The sequence below is a fragment of the Canis lupus genome, chromosome 14 (genome assembly GCF_048164855.1).
Source record: "Canis lupus baileyi chromosome 14, mCanLup2.hap1, whole genome shotgun sequence".
NCBI lineage: Eukaryota > Metazoa > Chordata > Mammalia > Carnivora > Canidae > Canis > Canis lupus.
This window is the reverse complement of record NC_132851.1, coordinates 5,245,363-5,270,003: the sequence shown is the minus strand read 5'-3', so window position 1 is coordinate 5,270,003 and position 24,641 is coordinate 5,245,363. Positions and strand designations below refer to the sequence as shown.

The 24,641-nt window shown below is 40.0% G+C and overlaps 1 protein-coding gene across 14 annotated transcripts in view; it reads left to right on the top strand.

Moving 5' to 3' along the window:
• The window catches only part of NCALD (neurocalcin delta), a 370,439-nt gene that overhangs the window by 306,345 nt on the left and 39,453 nt on the right, over positions 1 to 24,641 (top strand). For 2 of the 14 annotated variants that reach the window (XM_072774073.1, XM_072774079.1), the window contains one exon: positions 8,389 to 8,534. The exons of 10 other annotated variants lie outside the window; for them this stretch is intronic. The gene's annotated coding sequence lies outside the window, so the exon portion shown is untranslated. Of the gene's footprint in view, positions 1 to 5,610; positions 5,794 to 8,379; positions 8,535 to 24,641 lie in introns of those variants that run through there. 2 more of the 14 variants (XM_072774082.1, XM_072774080.1) reach the window with 2 other exon arrangements.

Genomic DNA, 24,641 nt, shown 5'->3' with positions numbered 1-24,641 from the left:
CTATCTTGACAACCATCAGTGAAATCCCAGGCCATGCTAACAGGAAAATGAGGTCTGGGAATGCTAATGGCATAAAGTGACTGGCAAAAAGAGACACATTTTTAGCAGCCATTGCAGTAGTCAGGGCTGGAGATGTAAGGAGACAAATGGCTGCATGAAGATGACACAGGAAGAGAAGTTCAAGTCCTCTCATTCAAAGTCCGAGCTAGATCTGAGCTGCTGTGTCAGTGAGCGGGAGCACCAGCCCAACTGACCCCCAGGGGCTCTTGGATAGGATCTTCCCAGGAGCCTGGGAGAAGAGGCATAAGGTCTAAACACAAGCCCTGGCACTGGGGTCAAATCTCAGTAGTGTGGTTAAAAAAATTAGGCTGAATTGAGGACTTTGGAATCAGAATCTAGAGGGCTAGGGCTTGGGATCTGCTTCTACACAAGATTTTCTAGGTGATTCTTAACTCACAGTAACTAACCCTTGATAGCCACCAGCACCTCTTAATCTTCTCAGTCTATGAGGATCTCTTGCTGTGGACAGACTGCCAAGCACCAGGAATTTTAGGCACATGTGGTCAGCATATAACATGAGGAAGCAAGGTCTTGCCCTTGGGTTTATTTAATTAATTAATTTATTTTTATTTATTCATTTTTTGAGTATAGTTGACACACACTATTACATTAGTTTCAGGTTTACAACTTAGTGATTCATTTTGCAATATTCACAAGTGTAGCTACCATCTGTCACCATACATCGCTATTATGGTACCATTGAATACATTCCTTATGCTGTGCCTTTTATTCTTGTGACTTATTCATTTGATCTGGAAGCCTGTGTCTCCCACTCCCTTTCACCCATTTTACCCAACTCCTACCTCCCTCTGGCAACCATCAGTTTGTTCTCTGTATTTATAGATCTGGTTCTACTTTTTTTTGTTTGTTTATTAATTTGATTTTTTAAATGCCACTTATGAGTAAAATCATATGGTATTTGTCTCTCTCAGTCTGACCAATCTCACTTAGCATAATACCATCTAGATCCATCCATGCTGTTTCAAATAGCTGTGCCCTTGGATTTAACAGGTGATTCTAGAATACAGGCATCGTTTTAGGCCTTGAAAGCAACTCTTGCCTTTAGGGATCAGTAAGTTATGAAGTCACAATCTGCACTCTCAATCCAACATGACCACTTAGCATCACTAGCATCACTAGAAACTCTTGTTGTGGATATATGCCACTGGTCACAAAGAGATCTGATGCAAATAAGAAGTCATCAGCCCAGATCACTACCACAACTAGAAAACAACTCCAAGCTCCTTATTTGTGAGGAACAGCCTAAGGATGGGACTAATTCATAAAGCTCACAACAGAGCCTACAGATATCTTAAGTAGGGCTATCAAATTTAGCAAGTAAAAAATACAAGACACCCAGTTAAATTTGAATTTCAGATAAACTTTGAATTTGTTAGTATAAGTATATTCCAAAAAGTATTTAGGACATACTTATGTTCAAACATTAATTGTTATTTATCTGAAATTCAGATTTAAATGGGCTTCCCATATTTTATCTGACCTCTGAGCTTTTTTAGGGACACTTCCCAAAAGATCAAGGTTATCAACTTTGGATATCTGGTCACAATAAGTTGACAAGAGTAGAGGGCAGGGAGCATGCCCTATTGTCTTCACCTTCCTTAGAAATCGTTCCTCAGTGTGTAGCACTCAGGGTATAATAAATACACAAGGGGTTGGTATCAAATGGTTCTTATTCAAAGGAGGCTAACCTCAGTGCTGGCCTCTTAGAAGCTGTAGGACAGAGCCTGGCTAGCAGGACTGATATGCCACAGGTGGACCTCCTCACATCTGTGGCAGTGAGTGCCTCCACCCTGCCTTACTGCCCACGCTCTCCATCACTTGTGAATGAGATGGTGGTTGGCAGGGGCTAAAACTTGCATCTTGAAATCTACATGTGTCTTTCTCTTAGAGCTCTTTCTAGCTTCATGAGAGTAAACTTCACTTCAAATATCATGAGTTACTGTAAAGTTTTTATAAGTTAAATCACATTTCCCCCCTGGTTAACATGATCATTTCAGAGTTCCATCTCTGTTTTGGAATGATTTTTTTCACCCCAAGAGTAATAAGTTAATGAACTATACACAAGGGGAGCTTCTATTTCAAGAACACTTTGGTTATTTTCTTTCATTGTAGGGCCCCACTCTGTTTGAGTCAGGGCAAAGTTACAGTCCCTGTAAACAGGGAACAGTTTGTCAGCAAGACAGCATTGGTTTTCTGGGAGTGTGCCAAAGAACCTATGTTCTTTTCTTTTGATTTATTTTCCCAAATTGCTCTCCAGAAGACAGATATTAACGGGAGGAAAGAGCAGCAGCCATCTATGGGTGATTAGTGAGTCCGAGCCATCTGCTTCATTGCAATTCACTCCAGTTTAAATGTACAACTACTGGGGCTTTCTTGGTAATATTTAAGAGGAAAATCACTCAAATCCCTTTGTTTGTCATAGAAGGATTTTAACTTTGCCTAAGGAGTACCTGATGACCACCTGAATTAATCATTTCTCATTACCCATGTTTGAGGTAAGTTAGTATTAATCCCTCATTATTGCATGAGAAAACAAAATCCTAAAGAAGCTGATTCTGGCCCAACAGTACATGCTGATCAGAGTCAGGCCTGTGATTCTTAAACCCTCTTCCCTCCTCTGAGTAAGCAGATTGTCATCTTTCACCAGCCTCTGTGGGATGTACAAAGACTCAAATTTAGGAAAAGTGTTTCCCCTTACAAACATAGCCCTATGTTTGGGACAGGAGTATTCAACTGTAGTGTCATACAAGAATCACCTAATATGCCAGTGGAACCCACTCCTGGAGATTCTTAGTCGTTTGGTCTGGGGTATGGCCCAGGCATAAGTTTCTTATTTTAAAAAAAGCTTCCAGGATGCTCATGTGCAGGGAGAGTTGAGAATGTTGGTCTAAGCAAAGTAAACGGTTCATGGGATGCTGAAGTTTCAAATCTGACTAAATGATGGTAGGTCTCTACCATCTTACCATTAGAGTCCCTGCATATGGAGTCTCTGGAGACATACACATTTAGCCTGGGTTTGAAGCATTTTGTTACCAGAAAGGGAACATTAGCACAGAGTAGTTCACTAGTTAACTCTAGTAGAAATACATTGCTCTGACAGAGGGACAGGAAAAGGAGAACAAACCCAGGGTATGGTGTGCTGACCAGACTGCTGAGGAAGGGGTGATATTGGGAACCGAGGCTGCCCCAGGATCATGACCACATAAGAGTGCCATGCTCCTGGGCAGTGGTTCCAGAAGGTGAATAGGTAGATCTTGTTTAGGGCGGGTGGGGGGTGGGAGGGTGGTTGTGGATCAAGGGAGGCTTATTGTACAGAGCAGCATGCACTCTGAGGTCAGACTGCCTGGGTTTGAATAATCCTGTTGAACCTGGTTCTATCATTTAAGTTCTGTGACTTTGGGCAAGTTACTGTCTCTATGATCAGTAACTGATTTGGAATATAATCAGTTTCCTGATTTGGAAAACAGGTAAAAATTGCAACTATCTCATCATTTGTTGGGTTAATGAAATGAGATAATATATGATATACCTCAGTACCCCACCCCTTAATCTTTCTAAGGAAACTAGATCACTACGAAATTTTCTTGGTTAAAATGAGGTAGACCATTAACTTTGCTTTCTAGTAACTAATTCTCACAAGGCAACACAAAGTTTGACTTCAGGTAATGAGCCATATGCTGACTCAGGAACAGGAGATTTCATGTATAAAACCTTACAAGAGGGCCCCTTGGCCTCAGAGTTGCAGGGTAATGCTAGGGGCTCCAGGGTCAGTCTATGTCCTTGGACCAAAGAATGAGAACAGCTACCAGGAAGCCAAATGGGATGATGACAAGATTCAGGTCAAAGAGGATGGACAGCTACCAAAGGTAGAGGATATGGACCCAAGCCCCAGGAAAATCTAAGATCCAGAAACTAGAGAAAGTACCTGAGGCTGAAGGAAGTGGTTTTAGGAATATGTTTCCAAAGCTTCTGTTGGGAACCAGTAGGGCTTCTTTGTTGTCTGCCTCCTTTGAAAGTTGCTTAAAGCCAAGGAAGCTCTGGAAGTGAGTATCTTAGTAGGCCTTTCTGACAAGTGTGTGTGCTGTTAGAAAAATGTGGCTTCTAGCTCAGAGCCCTCTAACTCTGCTGGAGGACTGTGGACCTATCAGCATTTCCACAGTGGGACCCACGAAAGGCAGGTTCTATGGGATGTTCCATGGTAAACATATTTGCTGGGTGAAGGAAATTTAGTATGCTTCTTAATTAGAAAAATTTTCAGCACATTTAATTTGCTTGTAAATGTCTAAGGGGAGGGGGATCCCTGGGTGACTCAGTGGTTTAGCGCCTGTCTTTGGCCCAGGGCGCGATCCTGGAGTCCCGGGATGGAGTCCCACGTCGGGCTCCCGGCATGGAGCCTGCTTCTCCCTCCTCCTGTGTCTCTGCCTCTCTCTCTCTCTCTCTCTCTCTCTCTCTATGTCTATCATAAATAAATAAATAAATCTTTAAAATGAAAAGAAAAAAATGTCTAAGGGGAATATATGATAAGATGTGTTTCCCAAACTAATTTGGCCATGGAACCCTTTCTTCTTGGGATCTAACTCTCATGGCTCTTTTGCCATCTTAACATGTGAGGATTTTGCCTTAACACCCTTTCCTCATTTCTCAGGGACGTGTAGAACTCTCTATGGCCTCATTCCAGGCCCCTACTCTTCACATAAAGGAATAAAATGAAGCTATTAACTGTTTGATGGCAAGCCTATGCCCATCTTGATCTCTCTGGCACAAAGTTGGTATTTAAATAGTGCTTATTTGTAGAATAATTATCATTAAGTGAATAAATGAAATAATCCAGTTACTATTTGTAACTCCAATTCCTGCCATTGAAAGTGCCTTGGGTGTTCAGGGTTAAATATTCAACTGACCCACTTTTGGGGGGAAGTGTTTTTCTGAGGTTATGTTGTTAATGGGACCAAGAATCAGGAGATGTGAGTTATAGTCTTAACTTGGTGCCATTCTTTTCCACTTACCCAAAATGACTTATTAATAATCTTGGTACCCCACTTAAGAACAATCATGGAAGTAGTTTGCAAAAATTAAACTCTCCACACATATAAAATATAATCTTAATGATTCCCTTATGAATTAGACCCATCTGTTAATGTTCTGTTGGGCCCTTTAGTATCTAGTCTGATCCTTTCCGAAAATTCAGGATAGGCAGTAAAGGCTACCCCCAAGTGTGTTTTATACCCATAGACTTTGTAAGTTTAAATGGAGAAGAGAGATGGAAAAAGAATGGGCTATTTTCTTTGACTATTTTATAGTGGGCAGTGTTTATTTTCAGCGGTTTCCCAAATAAGTAGAGCTTTTCTTCTATGCTTTGTGCTACTGCATCCCAGGAATTTTTTTGTGAGTTTTCACCCACTCTGACCTACCTTGACTTGCTCATCTGTAGGTAATTATGATGCTAACGTAGTTCCTGCTAAAACTGCAGAGGATCACAATAGACACACAGCCTAACCAACCACAGCTGTGCAAGGAGACAGGGCTTGTTATTGCTTCTGAAGTTCACCCATCTGCACTTACTGGATGGCAGTCATTTTTTATTTTTGTTTTCTGGAGAGGGTGGGCAGAAGGAGGGCAAGCAACTTGATAGGAAGAAATTGGGACTTATATCAGGTCCACAGGCTGCAATGACTAGGAAGAAAGGCTCATTTGTTTGAACTCCTGTGCATTGTAAGTTACGCTTGACTTGGGGAGTTAAATTTAAACCTTATTAATGCACATGATAATGTATAAAAATACAGTGACCATATTATCTTAACCCTGAATTGTAACACAGTTTAAAGATTTTATGTTTTTTAAACATTTATACTAACAGTCTTCAACTAGTATAAAGATTAAACCACATTTAGTTTTAGATTAAATAAATCACTGTGTTGAAAATAAAATTATTTGAAATCATGACTTTTGGAAAATCCAGGCTGTCTCTGCCCTGTGCTCTGGGAGAGCAAAAGAGGCTTGGAAGTTCATGCTGTTTGCCAAGTGGGTCAAGAGTCCCTGTTGTCCCAGATGACAGCTGGCACACAGAGGCATGCCACTCGCTCTAACTTTATTTTTTCCTGGTAAAGAAATAGCAATTGTTTGCCATCCTACTTCTTTGTAGGAAAGCAACAAGGTGTTTATACAGTGATTCCGGCATTTTTAATAATTTGTTTAGTGTAAATTGTTACTGTCACAGAGTAAGAAGGAGCCTGTTGACAAGGAGACCGTGGGTAATGGGGAAAATCTAGAAAAAAAAAATAATTACAATAATTTCGGCCAACCAGTATAATGCCAGCTTTAGATGAGATTTCTTTAAAAGACAGTCTAGTGTGCCAGGCACATAAGCTGTTTGGAGCTCTTGGCTGGAGAAATGAATAATACAAGAGAACCAACTAATGTTCCTTTAGCTATTTCAAAGCAGTCTAGTATCTACACAGAAACATCAATTATTGTGGTGTCCAGCTGGAGAGCACAGGGATACACAGCAGGTTTTCCAAAAACCAAAACCTACTCTCTTAAATGTAGGCCACAAAGGATGCATTTCTGAAATCTGATTGTTTTCTGGCTTGTTCAAATAACAATGACTGATGGTGGTTAGGAACCTTCCAGAGCTATAGACTCTTTTTTGTGCTCAATGACCAGGACAACAAAAGCCTCATCAATCTCCTAACGATATTCACTCTGCTCTTTGAATTCTATTCCTGGGCTACTGGTTCTTCCTTCAGAGTTTGTTCTCTGTTCAATCTGGCTGGGCAGCATTATCCAGAGTCCTATGAATGTAAGTGGCTCAGCCTTGGTTAAATAGGTTATTTGATTTATTTTCTCCCTGGTGGCTAATTTTGTTGGAGATTTCACAGTGCTTCTAAATTTGTATTTGTAAACAAACAGGGACACTCTTTTCTTCATTTATTTAAATCAAAATTAGGAAGACCTTTTAACCTTTGTACAATCGATGTGATGAAAGTTGCTATTGTAGGTAGGTGTTGAAAATTTTCACAAATGTCTCAGCAAAAAAAGGGACTTTGCTTTCACTTCCAACCATGCCTGCCTGTTTTAGATTTGTAAAGCTGTGGGTCAGTGAGTGAATGTGTATCAATTAGAGGATAGTGTGCCTAGATTATTTTCCCAAGGAGAGGAAAATGGCCTTCTACTCCTAGGTTTGGGAAATATGTTTACAGTCAATGTTCAATTAAAAGCTTACAGGTAGAATATTATAAGTCATTTTCTTTATGAAGAGGGAGAATCAGATCAATTAGGACATCATTGATGGGCTCTTTGAAGCACCAGATAATCTTATGGATTTAAATAAATTTTTTTTAAAGATTTTATTTATTTATTCATGAGAGACATATATGCAGAGAAAGAGAGAGAGAGAGGCAGAGATAAAGGCAGAGGGAGAAGCAGGCTCCATGCAGAGAACCTGATGTGGGACTTGATCCCGGGACTCCAGGATCACACTCTGGGCCAAAGGCAGGTGCTAAACCACTGAGCCACCCAGCTATCCCCTGGATTTAAATACATTTGGTATAGGAGGGCTTCTAGGTGTTGTGGGGTTTTTAAAAGATTTTATTTATTTATTTATTCATGAGAGAGGCAGAGACATAGGCAGAGGGAGAAGCAGGTTCCCTGCGGGGAGCCTGATGTGGGACTCAATTCTAGTACCCCAGGGTCACAACCTGAGCCAAAGGCAGATGCTCAACCACTGAGCCACCCAGATGCCCCAGACTTCTAGTTTAATGCTGGACAATATTGTTATGAGACACTTGGAATATTCTCATTGAATTAGTTTCCTGTAACCGCTGTAACAAATCTCCACAAATGTGGCCTAAAACAACACATTTATTATCTTACAGTTCTGGAGGTCAGAAGCCTAAGATGGGTCAACAGAACGGAGTTCTTTTCTGGAGGTGGTAGAAGAGGGTCTTTCTTTGCCTTTTCTAGCTTCTAGAGGTTGCCTGTAGCACTCTGACCTCTGCTTCTGTCGCGGCTTCTCTTCTGACTCTAACACTCCTGCCTCCCTCTTAGGAGCATCCTTGAGAAAACATTGAGCCCACCTGGATAAGCCAAGATAACCTTCCCATCTCAAGACTCTTGACTTAATTGTATGTGCAAAACCTCTTTTGCCGTATAAGGCAATAGATTTCTGGGTTTCAGAGATTAGGACATACACATCTTTGGGGCCCATTATTCTGCCTACCACACACAAAGTAATACACCCTTTCTAATCAGTTTTATTTATTGGTCTTCCCCAAAGCTGAAGAAGTTAATTGCAGCTCTGGTCTGCAGGGTGGACTGTGAATTTGAACAACCACACTGCAGAGAGACCTCCTATGAGAAGAAAGCCTGCTGTGGAATCTGCTCAAAGGGAAACTTCCAGTGGATGCCAAATTGGTGTTTTCTCCTTCTCCACCAAAATCTTGCAAGTGTAACATGTATGTAACTCATTACATAGAATCAAAAGTTGTGGTGGTAGCATTCATAAGCACCAAGGCTCTAGAGGGGTGCCTGGCTGGCACAGTTGGTAGAGTTTGTGACTCTTGATCTCGGGATCGTGAGTTCAAGCCCCACGTTGGGTATAAAGCTTACTAAGAAAAATATAAGCCAAAAAATCCCAGGGCTGTGGAATAAAATGGCTTAAATATCAAATCTGTCCCTTACCAATTATGTAATATTGCATAAATTCCTTATTTAATTAAATAAATGTCTATATCTAAGAGTCAGAGATGATAACTTCTGGACTTCCTGTGAGATTACAAAAAAGAAAGTGTGCAAAGTACTTAGCACATGTGTAGTGTACAGTTGTTCTCAGTGAGTGGTGGTCATGGTGGCCTGCCCTGGTGCTGCGCTGCCAGGCACACCAGAGCTAAGGAGTGCACACGAGCAGGACAGGGAGCACTGGGAGGCCAGAGCCGTTCATGTTAATAAATGAGGCAGGCCACCAGCATTGTGCAAAGGCTAATGGAATTCTGCACTTTCATTGAATGTTCAGTGTTTGCAGACATAGTCTGAAAGCTTAGTAATAAGATCCAGAAATGGGAAGGCAGACCAAATGGAATGAGAAGTGGTATGGATCATGACGATCTGAACATCACAGAAGAGGAGGATCCCAGAGGGTCCCAATCAGCTCAATCCACAGGCAATTTCTTTAGCCATTCTGGATAGGCTGACCGTGGCTGACACCGATCCTTTGCAGATTTACAGCTGTACAAATCATCATTCGCTCGCTGAATTACTCCTACAGAATGGATAATACCATCTTATTCTGGAATGTGGCTTCCGCGTTAGTCTCAATAATCCACTTTATTGTCATCCTAAATCCTGATTTGAAAAGCCTCCTCCAGATGTTGTTAGCTATATGAATGTGGACCAAGTGCATTCTATCTACTGAAAGCACTAATGTTTATTGAATATTTACTCTGTGCCAGACATTGCAAGTGCTGGCTGCCTAAAATATATTTTATTATTTATTCCTTGCATTAATGCTATTATAATTCTAATTGATTTTATAGATGACAAAACAGAGAGCTTCTAAAGTCTGAGTAACCTGCCAAACTTATGGAACTTGTAAATGGTGGAGCCAGGAGTCCAGTCTAAATTTTTCTGTCCCCAAGCCCCAAATTTGGGCACTTAAAGGAAGAAAAACCAAGTGTTAATTAAATAATATTGAGAATGACAACTACTTCTAAAATGGAAAATTTTCCCTAAATGGAAAAAAAATGAGTTACAGGGTTATATGTAGGTTATGATTAGATTTTTGTAAACTAAATAGGAATGTATATGTGTGAATACATAGTTATATATGTTATACTTTATATGCTATATATTCATATATATTTTTACATATACGTATATTTTGCATACAAGTATATTTTTAGGTATATGCATATTTATATTTATCTTGAGCTTTTTTGAAAACTGATAGAAGTTATAGTCCCTTATCCTTAAAAATGCTTCCACATACGTGCACACAAACTTTCTCACACAACTCTAAGAAGTTAAGATCAGGGATCTCTAACATATATGTATTACATACAGAGAATAACCTGGAAGGATATACATAAATTATTAATCATGCTCTTTGAGGGATGGTATTGTTAGGAACCTTTTACATTATCCTTTATATTTTTCTGTATTGGTTGAATATTTTTTCCAGTGAAGAGCATGCATCATTTCTATAATCAAGAAAAATAATTTTAAGATTATGAACAAAGTTCAGTTGTTTCCAACTTAAGATGGAATTCACTGCTTGTTTTTCTCCTGATGACCAGGCTTCTAATGTCTATGTTATAATGCAGACATGATGGATAGACCTCTGAAAAGCTGTGAAGAACGCCTCTGTGATATGTAGTAAATGCACTACCTATGGGCTATTTTGTAAAAAAACAAAACAAAACAAAGTTACTCTCCATAAAGGTAGTAACTGAAAACAAGTGGGTGTGTAGGGGGGGTAAAGGGGGACATTTCTGAAAGCTTTATCAGTGTTCTCCACTGTGAATAAGAAGGGTTCATGAGGCTTTTTGGCAGAGCTCTCTATGTGAGAATTAAAGCAACATTTATGGCTAGTAATGCTGCTCTGGAAGAACTGCACAGTGAGCGAGCTACAGTTGAGATGACCTCTTAATCCGCATTTTAAGCCAGGCTGGCACTAATTGAAATGGTTGTTTCCAGGGCATCCTGTCTTAACTGGGGGAGTTTTCTTAAGCTCTTCACCTACTCATTCTTGCTGTCCCTTGAACTGAGGCTTCAGGATCTTCATCTTACACGGTAGCGCTGGATTTGGCAGACACTCTATCTCCTCCTTATTACCCCTCCCCTACACATACATCCCATTTCTCTTTAGTGTAGGGAATTTCCATAGGGCTCTATAATCCAATCTTCTTCTGAGCATGAACAAAGATTCCAGGAGCAACTTACTTTTCACTAAGAAAAAAATTAATCATGCATTTTTTAAAAGGAAACTAATATTGCAGCCTGATTTAATCTTGGTATATTGGATTTTCATACGTGTCAGGGCTTGATAATAGCCAGAGACCTCAGGAGTTCTCATTGTCAAGGCTGGCAGTGAGCCTCTTCCCACCGCACCCCCCTCTCCAGAACAGTGTCCTCCTCTGTTTAATGTAGCAACTGCAGGAGCAGCAAATATGAAGCTCCCCGGATCCATACCAGTGTACCACGCAAGAAAGGGCAGGACTTCTTTCCACTACCCTGCCTATCTGAAAATAGAATTTACACACTACTGTCTGTTCCTCTCCTTGGATGTGATGTAAGGGCCATTTTCATGGAGTGCTGTGTATAGAAGTATTCCGCGTAAGGATATTGTGTTACACACTGCCATCCTAAAGGGTGGGACTGGAGAAGAATATAAATCTCTTTGCACACTGCTCTGCACAGTTAGGAGCTTTCTCATACCCTGAAAATCCTGACAGTTAACATTTGCCTGGGGCCCTTGCAGGCTTGATCTCTCTGAGGGATGCAGGCTGTTACGGGAGGCAATAAATATACTGTAGTGGTAAAGAATCCCTGTTTTAAAGTTTGAACAACCTGGAATTAAATCCTGGCACAGCCACTTACTAAATGTGGCTTTATAAAGTTTCTCACTTTCTCTTAACATCTGTTTCCTTGCATGAAAGACGGAGGTATTAATATCTGCATTGCGAAACCATTAGGAGGATTCAAATAGGGTGGCACATGTAAAGTACCTAGCACCATGGCATAGTGCTCCATAAATGTCAGCTAATGGTATTACTAACATGCTGTTAGCACTCTCGTTTAAAAAAAAAAAAAAATCCTTTTGATCCCCTTTCTCTACCAACAACTGTCCTGTTTTTTTGCATCCCTTTTGAACAAAGCTCTTCCAAAGAGGGTTCATACTCACAGTCTCCAATTTCCCTTCTCATATTTACTCCTAAACCCACTCCACCAGGCTTTGCCCTCATCTCTTCAATGCTATTTTTCTTGTCAAGGTCACTGATGGACACTGAATTGCTAAGTGCAATGGCATTTATCAATGGGCAGTGACCAACCAGCAGTATTTGATAGAGGATAACACTCTTTCCTCCTTGATGCAATTTTTGCCTTGGCTTCAGAATGTTGCTTTAGAGCAACACACTTCCTTGGTTTCCTCCTGTCAGAGTGGCTGTTCCTTCTCAAGCTCTGTGGCTGAGGTCCCTGATATTTAGACATTGCAGAGACCCAAGGCTCAGTAACTGTTCCTCTTTTCTACCAATATTTATTCCCTCTGTGATCTCACCCAGTCTTCTGGCTTTAAATACTATCTTTGCCAGTGATTCCCAAATATATATTAACAGCCCTAAACTCAGTTACAGACTCCAGACTCATATTCAACTGCCTAATGGACTTTTCCCTTGATATCTAGCACCATACATTAATCAGGTTCTCTAGAGAAACAGAACCAATAGGAAGTATGTATGTATGTACCAAAAAGATAGATAGATGGATGTTTATTTATTATGAGGATTATGAATACAGACAAGTCCCAAGATCTATAGGATGAGTTGGCAAACTGAGAGAACTGAAGATTTAGTTCCATTCTGAGGCCAAGGCTGAGAACCAGGAGAGCCAATGGTTAAGTTCTGGTCTGAAAACCAGCAAGCTCAAGATCCAGGAAGAGCTGATGTGTCAGTTGGAATCTAAAGGCAGGAAAAAGTCCATATGCCAGTTCAAAGGTAGTCAAGCAAGAAGAATTTTCTCTTACTTGGGAAAGAGTCTGCCTTTTTGTGATATTTAGGCCTTCTTCCGTTGATTGGATGAAGCCCACCCATATCTACTGATTCAAATGTTAATTTCATCCAAAAGCACCCTCACAGAAACACCTAGAAGAGTGTTACACCAAGTACCTGGGCACCTTGTGTCCACTGCTGATCTTCTGGACAAGAGTTACTTTACTCACACCTTTCCCTGGTATTGATTGACAACTACATCCTTTCAATTTGTCTTGAGCCAGAAACCTTGGAGTCACCCTGACTGCTTACCTCCTTTCACATCTCACATACAGCCTGTAGCCTGTTTACCTTCAAAACAGACCCAGAATGCAACCACAGCTTGCCATTTTCACTGCTACCACCCTAACCTGAGCCACCGCCGTCATTGCTCATGGAGGACTGTCACGAACACCATACTTGACATTGTTGCCACCAGTTTTCTTGCTCTCCTTTGCTCTAGTTTTATCTGTAAATACTTCTCACCTTTATAGGGCCATATAATGTCCTTATTCGTGCTGATTGTCCTTTTTCATTACACCTCAGGTAGCTGGCCTACAACAGTGTCTGATACACACACAATAAATGTTGATTGAATGAACTGCCATTGTAGAGATGAGGAAATTAGGCTCAGAGGAAGTAAGAATTTGCCAAGGTGACTCAGTTCATAGGGAGTAAATGGTACAATTCGAAAGTGGTACTTAAAAAGGTCACAGGCAAGAAGCACCGATCGATGTTAGGCATGACTCTGCAGCACTGTTGTTGGGCATCTCTTTTCAATTTTTTTTTTTAATCAAAAGTAGACCTTATCCAGATAGCAGGGTCTATAGACCAGTGCTAATTTATGTGATTCTGCTTGACCATAGGAAGAAGTCTATTATTTTATTCTTTTCTCTATGCCTTCTGGTCATCTGTTATGCTCCCTACATCATCTTTTTTGTTGTGCTCTTAAGCCAAGCTGGACATCACTTTAGAGTTGTCCTTGTAAGTTAATCTTTTTATTTTCTTATAATTCATATAATGGTATTGAAGTATTTTACAAGAGCAAAATAAGATTTAGTAACTATATCTCTGTATCATCATGCACAAATACGAGGTGAGCATTTATTCAATATGGGCTCTGTGATGGGGTTGGTGAAATAAAGAAGCTTCCAGAAATTCCTAGTCTATTAGGGAAAAAATATAGATAGGATATTAGTTGGGATATTGATTCAGCTGCTTTAATAGAGACCAAATAACAGTGGCTTAGACAAGTCAGAAGGATTCTTTCTGTCTCTCACTCTCTATCTCTGGCTGATAAGCAGTCAAGGGAGAGGAGATGGTCTCCCAGCGTCATGTGGTATCCAACTCCTTCCATGTTGTTGTTGCCCCACCATACCATATTCTCATGATGGTAGAATTTAGCTCACACTCCAACATGTACATTCTAGGCCCAGGGAAGGGAGTGGTGAGTAGGTAGGAAAAGTAAGCAAGTGGCTTCCTTTTAAGTATATGACCTGGGAAAAGGGAGAGAGGGGTAATATGGAAATTCTCTGTACTTTCTGCTCAATTTTCCTGTAAAACTGAAGCTTCTCTAAAAACTAAAGTCTCCTATTAAAAATAAAAGGAAAAAGTTAAAAAAAAAAGGGGGGGTATGACTTGGAAGTTGCACATCTCACTTCTACTCACATCCTATCCATTGGACAGAACTTAGTCTCATGATCAGACTGAAGACAAGCCAAGAAATGTTGTCTCTACCCATATGCTGAGCTTGGGGATTCTATTACTGAAAGGAAGGAGCAACTGACGTTGGGAGACAAGTGAAAGTCCCTACTTGGCCATGTCCATAAATATTTTTGCTACCTCCAACTAACAGGTCTTGAAGGTAGAGCTGCACCTTCCTTTCTTAGCACGTTGCATACAGTGCATGTTCAATAAATATTTGTTGATTGGGTGGTTTGGTTAATGCATTTTCATCCAAGAGATTTTATGGGGAGTTCTTATTATAATGCCCAAAACAAACACTATTCCATCCCGGGGTAAATACTGAAGGAAAATAAATGTCAAAGGGCAACATTGTCAGAGATGGGTTTTCCATACACTCACACCCCTGCCAAGCTGGAGAGGCTGCCTGTGGTAAAACATGCAAAGTACACTAAATGAGTTCATATTCCTGTTGATTGTCTGCTTCACTAATACAACCAGAGACTAAGCCACTCCTTCAGCAAGTTTACTAACCTAATTTTGGGAACTAGAAGCCAGAGGTAAGTGTGGTTTTGTGGCATACTTGCATTCCTTTCTTAATTCATCATGTTTCATGGGAACCAGGATCCCAGACTTCCCCTCCCCCAGGTAGGTTGGTAGAATTGTTCTCTCAGTCCATAAGGAAATGAAAACGGATCCTGCTGGAGGAAGTAAATAGAGCAGCAGTAAAGCATCCCTCCCCCTGAATCTGAACATCTGTTCAAACTTTTCACAGCTCCCACGAGGAAGGGACAGAGCTCAAGGCTGTGAGCTGTAAAGGAAAAACCTCATCCACTTGCACTCTGCTGACTGGCAATTTATGATCATTTGAACTGAACTGGTCCTGGGTTTATCTCTATGATGCCTTTGAAGGAAGACCAGCCTGGATAAATAAATATGGTAAAAAAAAGGAGTATAAGGGATGATTTTTACCATATTTATGAGGGCATAACTTTGCAGGACTTAACTTCACGAGCTATTGAATTTAAATGTCTGCTGCTTATGCCCAGCAAGAGACAGGTTTAGTACCAGAGTTTGATGCACTCTGAGCGTCAGTTTGAAACTTATGGTTAAAATCAAGTTGAGTTGCTTTATGGACTTGAAAGAAACAGCCTATGCTCTATGGTTTTGGAATTTCACTAATGCACACTGACCTTTCTTCATTTATCTGAATTAGCAAGGAGTCTGCTGAATCTGGTAGAGACAGTTCAGATGCCCTCCCACAACCTCAGCTACCCTTAATCCGCATGTCGGTTTGCATTTGTTTTAGGATGAATGGACTCCCTTCCCCCTTGTGCTGTCATCTGTCCTTCCCAGAATATTTAATGGCATAGCCTTTGGCCAATCCTTTTCTTCTTCTAGTGTAGAAGGCTCCAAGTGGTTGGCTGCTCAGCTGGGCCCCCAGTTGGCTCTTGTTTCCAGCTGCTTCAGGACCCATTGGCCTGGAGGTAGAGCTTCAGTGATAAGCACTGTAAAAATAAAGTCTGTTGCTAGCCAGGCCAGCCAAGCAGTGTGGGAGGAGTGGAAAATCCAGGCTATGTGTTCTTGGCATGGCAAATTGTCAGTATCTGAGGTGGTCTACCAGGAGAAATGGGATGAGATACTCTATAACCAGGCCTAATCTTGTATTATCAGTAGGTAGCTCTTAGAAAGTCATGTTAGAACCAAGCTGATTGGACTGGAGCCATAACCTTGGGCCAGCTTGTTTCCTGATCACCATCTTGACTAGCCTCTTGGGGTCTGGTATGGCCATGGAAACGCAGGGACAGAATGCAGGAGAGAATGCCCTTTATTGAATTACTAAGGAGAATAAGTTTAGCATGTTGTTTAATCAAGGACCAGGCCAGCCTCTCCTCTGATGTGAACTATTGGTGATACATTTTTATCTAACACTCTGAGCATCAGATATTGCTAGCCTTAGGGGAAGCTATATATTTTCACATTTCTTTCACATAAGGGAAGGAAATTATTACTAGAGACTGCTGCCCTTGGAAATTCAGTCTAATAACCTGAAACTTTAGTGACTTTTTCTGGTCTTCTTTGGGGATGTATTGTCTTGCTTTACGGCTCTCTGTTTGTTGTTCTATAGAATGCTTTGTTGTATGGTTGAATTGAAGTAAGAGTAGAAAAGAAAACATTGCTCTACCAGCCCTGAGAGTATGTAGGTCCCTGGGATGTTCTCAAAACCAACCTGAAATTCAGATGACAGCTCCTTCCAGATAAAAAAAAAAAAAAAAAAAAAAAAAAGGGCTCATTTTCTTTATTTTACTACTTAAAATTTCCCTTACGTACCCAGGGATTAAAGATAAGTCTGTCTCTCTTCTACCTCCCCCTTTCCTTCTTTCTTGCCCCCCATCCTTCACCTCCTCTCCCTCTTCAGTTTCATTGTCTTTAAAGGCACTGACAACCTTTCTGGCATGTTGCCTAGGCTTAGAAGACAGAATCTTTGTAAAAATTTCTTCTAGCCATTGACATGGAAGCACTGTATAAATCAGCAAGACACTTTGTTGTAAAACTTTCTCATTATCAACATTCACTACTGTTTCATTTTATGAATGCTTCTTTGTCTTCCAAAAAGCATTTTAGATTAAGCAATGCTGTTATTGAAAATGTGGGGTTTCTGCTTGTATGGTTGGCTGGTTGAATTGCAGATGGCTGCCATGAATATTACAATGCCACATTCCTATAGATGAATTTGGAATAATAATTTATAGAGTGGATTGGAGATGGAAGTGGAGATCCAGCTTCCTTATCCAATTGAATTGCTGGATTTGTTCCTACTAGGTAAAAAAGCTCTGAGCTCTACATGTAGTTCAACTATCTGTTTCAACTGGGATCAAGCTTTTTCCTGTTATTGGATGCATAGATTAAAATTCAATCAGCTAAAATAAAAAAAAGTGTTTATGCACATGTTATGTGTTCGTGCTACAGTGAGCACTAGCGGTATGGAGATATATAACCACCTTTGCTATTGAGGTGTTCATAATCTCTCCAGGGAACTTTCATCTGTCAACAGCAACTCCTATAATGTGGTGAGCACTAGCTAGAGACAAATGGCAAGGGGTGGGGGGTGGAATGGGAGATGGTATACTTGGTGAGTAAGAGCACCTGGTCTTTGAGGGCAGATGTATGGGGTTAAATCCTAGATCCACCATTATCAAGTAGATGCACATTTTAGGGAATGAATTAATGCCCAGCACTCATTGTTATTATTGGGATTTTTTTTTAAATATATGTTTTAAATATTTTATTTATTTATTCATGAGAGACACAGAGAGAGAAAGAGAGAGAGAGAGACAGAGACACAGGCAGAGGGAGAAGCAGGCTCCCTGCATGGACCCTGACGGACTCGATCCTGGGTCTCCAGGATCACGCCCTGGATTGAAGGTGGTGCTAAAACACTGAGTCACCCAGGCTGCCCTATTATTGGGATTAAAAGAAATACTAGAATGGTGTATAATGTGCTCAAGATAGCATTTGACACATAGAACATGTACAATGAATGATCATTGATAACTAAAGACTGAACATTGATTCAGGCTTTGTTTGGTAGAAGTTGGGGTCATATGAGGAAGGCCAGTGAGGGCAAGAGCTCACAGCCATTTAAGAAGAGCCTGCCTCTCCCCTGTGGTTGCAGCAGGAATGAGTGGAAAGAGGGTCAAGAACTTTAGAAAAGACAGGGCCAGATTGTGAGTCAATTTATAATGTCAGACTGAGAGGTTAGATTTGACATTGAAGATAATGGGGTGTCACTGGTATTTGCAAGCAACAAAGTGGCACAGAGAGTGGCACATTTTTTTGAAAATGGCCCCTCTGATAGCTGTGTGAAGAATAGTCTTGAGGGGAGACTAGTTAGGAAATGAATACACTAGTTCAAACAAGAAATTATGTTCACATTCACTCTATCAGTATTCTACTGAAGGCTGATTGTATCTGGGCATTTTGCTAGAAACAAATGAAAGCAGAGTGGGCAAGGGACGGAGAAAGGGGAAACAATAAAATAAACTTCGCTGAGATTGATAGCAGATATATGTGGTTAATAGAATAATTTAAAAACAGTGGCTATCTGCAAATGCAGGTAATGTTGGACAAATGAAAATAATGTCATGAAAAGCTGAGATATTTTTGACTGTTGGAATTCAAGATACTTCATCAGATTAAAGAAAGGAAGAAAGACAGCCAACTTCTTACCTTTCTTATTCCAGTTTTTCTTATTCTTTGAGAAGAGGAATCATAGGAGTTAGTGATGGCAAGCCCCTCTGAGCAATTGGTCCAGCAGCCTTCTGAGATTGGGTGGGCCATGTTCTTTATTGGCTTTCACAGAGACGATGAAAATTGAGTGAACAATGAGACATTAGCAAATAACATTGGACAATATTCTCACGGTTCATCATGGTTAAGTGTTCAACTAATTTTCTTTTTAAAAGAGAGCCCAGCATTGGACTTTGGAAAGTTGTTTTCCTGTCAAAGTGGAAATATTATGTGAGACAGATTAAATGATGGAAAATCTGAGGTTATTTGATGAGAGGTTGAGGACAGGATCTGAAGGCCATCATAGGCAAACAGTAGGAGTGAGTGGTAATGTGTAAATATTGACATGGAGCCCAGGAGGAAACAAGGAAAGGAAAAAGCATGAGATCGTTTTGCTTATTGGAAAGATGTTGTTGATAAAGGAATAATAAAATCTTAGAGAGAAGACAGAGACATAGGCAAGTGAGAAGGGGCCATTATTGCCTTTGATTGCATTAATCCCTCCAAAAGTTATCATGGGTATGAGGGTGTAATTTATTGCCAGGGTGAATAAGGTCAATAAAGTACACATTGCATATCAGAGATTCTAATAAGATAAATTTAATAACCATGAAACAAAACACACTATGTATGGTGTATGTTTGGACCAGATTCTTACCAGAACAATCTCATCCAGCCAGATGCTCTTGTCAGATGCATTTACAACTGGTGGGAACTTCACTTGTACCCCACAGCATGGGGTACATGTGAAGTAACATCTCTCTTATTTTTTAGTTAAATTTTCAGAATTCCCATATATCCTATAAGCAGGCAAGCCAATATATATCTCTCGATCTGATCCTTCCTTTAATTGTTCGACAATCTCCAGGGCTTATTCAGTTCAGAATTGGCCCTTGACTTCCACATGCCTACCCTAAAATGCTAAGGTCTCACTGGTCTACCCATACTTGCTTCTCACTGTCTCACAGTGGCCTTGTGCAATCTGACAGTCACTGCCTGTTTATTCCTGCAGGGACTCCTAGCTGGTCCTGCTGACAAGTCAGGCAAGAGGATGTCCCAACCAAGAGAGTTCCCCTGTATAGCCACTTCTTAGGATGCAGGTGAATCCCACATGTGCTGAGTCAAGGCCTCTTAAAGCATCTGCTACTTCATGGAATCTCTTTCCCAAGGTTTTTTTTTTTTTTAACGTAGTGAACCAGCTTTTTTTATTAAATTGTCAGAACAGAGGATCCTGAAACACCCTTCTCCATAGATAGCAAGGCCACTGGCTCTACATTTATACTCATAAATGTAATGTATAAATGAGGCCATCGAGATCTGATTTTTGCCATTTAACTTAAAGAAAAAGAGAGGCGGACAAAAAATTAATCTCTGGTGGGTCCCCTCTGATAACATACCTCAATAGGCATAGTGTGTTTAAGAATTATTTTACTTCTTGGGGTACCTGAGTGGTATAGTTGGTTGGATGTCTGACTCCTGGTTTCAGCTCAGGTCATGATCTCAGGGTCCTGGGATCAGGCCTGGTGTTGGGCTCTGCACTCAGTGCGGAGTCTGCTTCTTTCTGTCTCTCCCTTTGCCCTTTCTGCTCATGCTCTCTTTTTCTCTCTCTCAAATAAATAAACCAAAAAAAAAAAAAAAAAAGAAGAATTATTTTGCTTCTTATTCTCACCTCATCAGTCATAATTAATTCCAGAACTCAAAGTAGTTTAAGCTAAGGTCACGATGGCATTGACGTGTTGGGAATCTCTTGTTACTACCATGATACATTTTCGCTGGTTTAAAAAATATATATATTCTAGTTGATTGTGTGACCCCATTTTCCCAGAACATATACATATTCACATATGACATAGAGGCCAAAAGATAGATGCTTAGCCAGAAAAGGTTTGCTTTTTCCTATATTACTATTTATAAAAGGATGTCCATCTTTAGATGAAAAGATTTTAGCCACAAAGAGCTGCTAGACAATAACAGGATTGTTAGAATGCATTCCTCTGATTTTCAAACCTATTACCCCATTTCTGCTGGCAAGCCTTAGGATGTGAGATGCAAGCTAGTAAGAAGCTACTGGAAGGGAAACCTGTGATACAAAGGAGAAGAGATTTTGAGAGGCAGGAGAATATGGGATAAATGGTAGACAGAAGTGATGAGGTATGGTAGGCTTTGTTCATGAAAGCTCTCTGTGTTCCAGTATTGAATATGAACTTGATGAGTGTTGGATCAATCTTTATCCAAAAACAGCTGTGTTGGGCATGATTGACAGAGCATAGCTGAACAGGCCAAACTAAGTACTAAGCTCTTGTTTACCAGGATTAAGGTGACCATGCAATTTATTGTCTAAACAGGATTACTTTTCAGAGTATTGATATTACTCTATTAATAATAAAGCTGGGGCAATAGGTGTAAACCAAGCCTGTTACAGGCAAACCAGGAGTTATGGTCATCCTAACCATGATAGATTTGTCTATATATTAAGGATACTAGATTTTAAAATCAAGCTCTTAACTAGGAAAAAAATACGTGATTCTGATTGCTATGAGAGCTACAGAAAAGCTGTGCTGCCCAAAGGAATTGGTAATCTGGTTGTAAAGAAAAGACTCCTATGCAAAGCAGTTGCCAGGAGCCATTCAAAGCAGTGTCTAAGTGCCACATAAATGATAACCTTGGGTTGTCAACTATACCTCAACAAAGCTGGGGCAGAAATGATAGTCACAGAATGTGGTAGGAAGGACAATGGCTTTGGGATTAGAAGCCCTGTGTGAGGTCATGGACCTGTCTTTAGTTGGGTGCCTCTCTGCAAGGTACTTAATCTCTTTGAGCACGTGTTTATTTCATTTAATCAATTAGTTCATTTGTTCAATAAACATAGGGACTTGCTCTGTGCTATTGTATTAAGGTGGCAAAGAATATAACCTTTACAGACAGACATACCTGGGTTCAAGTTACTAACTTTGAGACCTTGATTTTATAACTAAACCCCTCTGAGCTTCAGTTTCCTCGTGTGTTAAATGGCGATGATAATACCCCACCCACAGAGCTGTTGTCAGCTCTGTAAATGAGACAAAATGAGGAAGTAAATGAAATTTTGTATATAAAACATTTAACAGTTTTTGACGCATAGAAAAAGCTCAAGAAATTATAGCCATTTTTTTTTATTATTATTTTTATCCCAAATACTATACTAGTTACTGGAAATGTAAAGGAAGAATAGGGGAGAATGATGCTGTGCCGGTGAAAACAGACAAGACTCTGCCTAAACACCTCCTGGACTGTCAGGAGGATTTATGAGGTGAAAGAGTTTCACATGCTATCTAACATCCTGAAGAGAGGAAAGACATAGCTATTACCAGTGGTTGAGGCGTTGTCCAATTCTTCCCTTTTCCTATCTGTTAGGATGCTATCACTGGCAAATAAGGGATGACCGCCATGTCTGAAATAATCCATACATATATCCTCTCACAAAACAAGAAGCATTTTGTGGAACGTTTCCAGGGTTGGGTAATTCCATGGTTTAATGATGTCATCAAGAGTCCATATATCCACTCTGCCACTCTCAGATGTTGTCTGACTCCGCTCAGGATGACACTGGCTGCAGTAGTTCCAGGCATTACATCCTCACCACACCTCACACTAAAGGCAGAAAGAGATTACCCCCTCCTTGTATCTGTTCTTAAGATCTAAGAAGCCCCTCTTGGAATCCCACCCTTACCCTTACAGACTAATCTACAAGTCTCATTGGCCAAAATTCGATTTCATGTTCCTTCCTAAGCCAGTCAATGATAAATAAAGTTACTATAATTGGCTTATGCTAGATAAGATACACCCTCCTGGGGCTAGGAATCCTTTCGTCTTCTCCCCCGCCCACCACCAAACGAGGCATAGCAGAGGGTGCAAAACACCTGAACAAAATCAAATTTCTGTTAACAGAGAAGGTCAGACAAATCGTTACTGGGTAACCACGTACGGTATCTTCGACACTGCCTTGTCATTTCCAGTCAGTCACTACATCTCCTAATTCTGCCTCCAAAATAGCTTTTAAATCCACCCTGGCCTTTGCCCTGGTTCCCAATATCTCTTGTCTAGATTGTTAATTCCTTCTATCCCCCAACCATCTGATCTTCCCTTCAGCCACCAGTGAGCTCTTTGTGCAATGCAAGTCTGAGTATACCATTTCCTAACTTAAAGACTCTCAAGACTCAGTTCAGATGCAACCGCCTCTTTGAAGATGCCCCAGATGTTCCTTTTTTTTTTTTTTATGGCTCTTAAAAAAAAAAAAGATTTTATTTATTCATTTGAAAGAGAGAAAGCATGAGCAGGAAGGAGAAGCAGGAGAAGCAAACTCCCCGCTGAGCAGGGCATGGCTCTTATATATAGCCTTATATATGAGGGTGGTCTTGCTTCTGAGCTCTTTGAATATTTTCTATACCTCCCACTATCTTCTCTGTTAGATACAGTAGCACTGGCCACATGTGGCCATTGAACATCTGAAATGTGCCTGGCCCAAACTGAGATGTGTTGTCAGTACAAAATACATTTTGAATTTCAAAGATTTAGAACAACGACCAAAAAAAGAGGGATGTAGGGACACCTGGGCGGCTCAGTGGTTGAGCATCTGCCTTTGGCTCAGGTTGTGATCCCAGGGTCCTGGGATCGAGTCCCACATCAGGCTCCCCGCAGGGAGCCTGCTTCTCTCTCTGCCTATGTCTCTACCTCCCTCTCTGTGTTTCTCGTGAGTGAATAAATAATTTTTTTTTAAAAAGAGGGATATAAAATGCTTCATTAATAATTTTTAAATTGATACATGTTGAAATGATAATGTTTTGAATATATTTTGGCTACATGAAATATATTAGTAAAATTAATTCCACCTGTTTCTTCTTAATTTTTAACATGATGACTGGAATATTTTACATTACCTATAAGTAAGTACACATTTGTACCCTCATTGTATGTTGGTACACTAGACTGCTAGCTCTTACAGAATAGGGACTATATCTTATTTACCTATTAATCACCATGTAGCTTTCCTTCCCCACTTCAGGGCCCATCAGAGTTGGAATCTAATCAAAATACTTTATTTGGTTAAAATAAATTGTAAGACAACTCTATTTGCAGATGAAAGAACACAGGATGATTTCATGTTATTTGCTGCTTTTATTTCTGACACGTGCATTTCTTTTCTCTGTTCTAATTAGTCTGAAGCTTTTTAAGTTTGCCAGGTACTTTCTATTGTGGTTACTTCTGGGCACTAAGTTGTTAGGAATTAATCCAAATTGAAAGAGGAGAAACTAGAATTTAAAGACTTTGATTAGGTTTCCTTGTCTCTGTTAGATTTCATTCTGTCTTATTAGACATTCCTCAACAAATTATGTTTTATGCCTCGGAGGTAGAAGTGTCTCCATGACTACAACATCCAGAATATTTTACTTATTTTTACAATTGTTATTAGGAATAAAGGAGATGTAAATTACTCTTTCTGTTTAACTCTACTGAATTATAGCCGGCAGTTACTTTTTTTCATGGATAAAAGAATTTTACATATATATATGTATTTTTACCAGTTATATTCTTAACCAGGATTATTAAGAAGATCAAAGAAATTAACATATTCTAGAAACATTTAGGAGGAAATCTGTTTATAATGGCACAATAAAATCAGAAACTTTTTAAATATTTCATGAGCAGGAGTGAGGGAGTTAAATTGTGTAGTTACAGTAGCCAAAAAATACCATTGTTTAACAGAAATCATCTTTTTTTTCCCCCAGAAACATCTACACAATTTACAGTTCTCATTTGGAAATAAATAGTATCTATGGTCATAAATCATGTGCTGGAGACTACAACAGG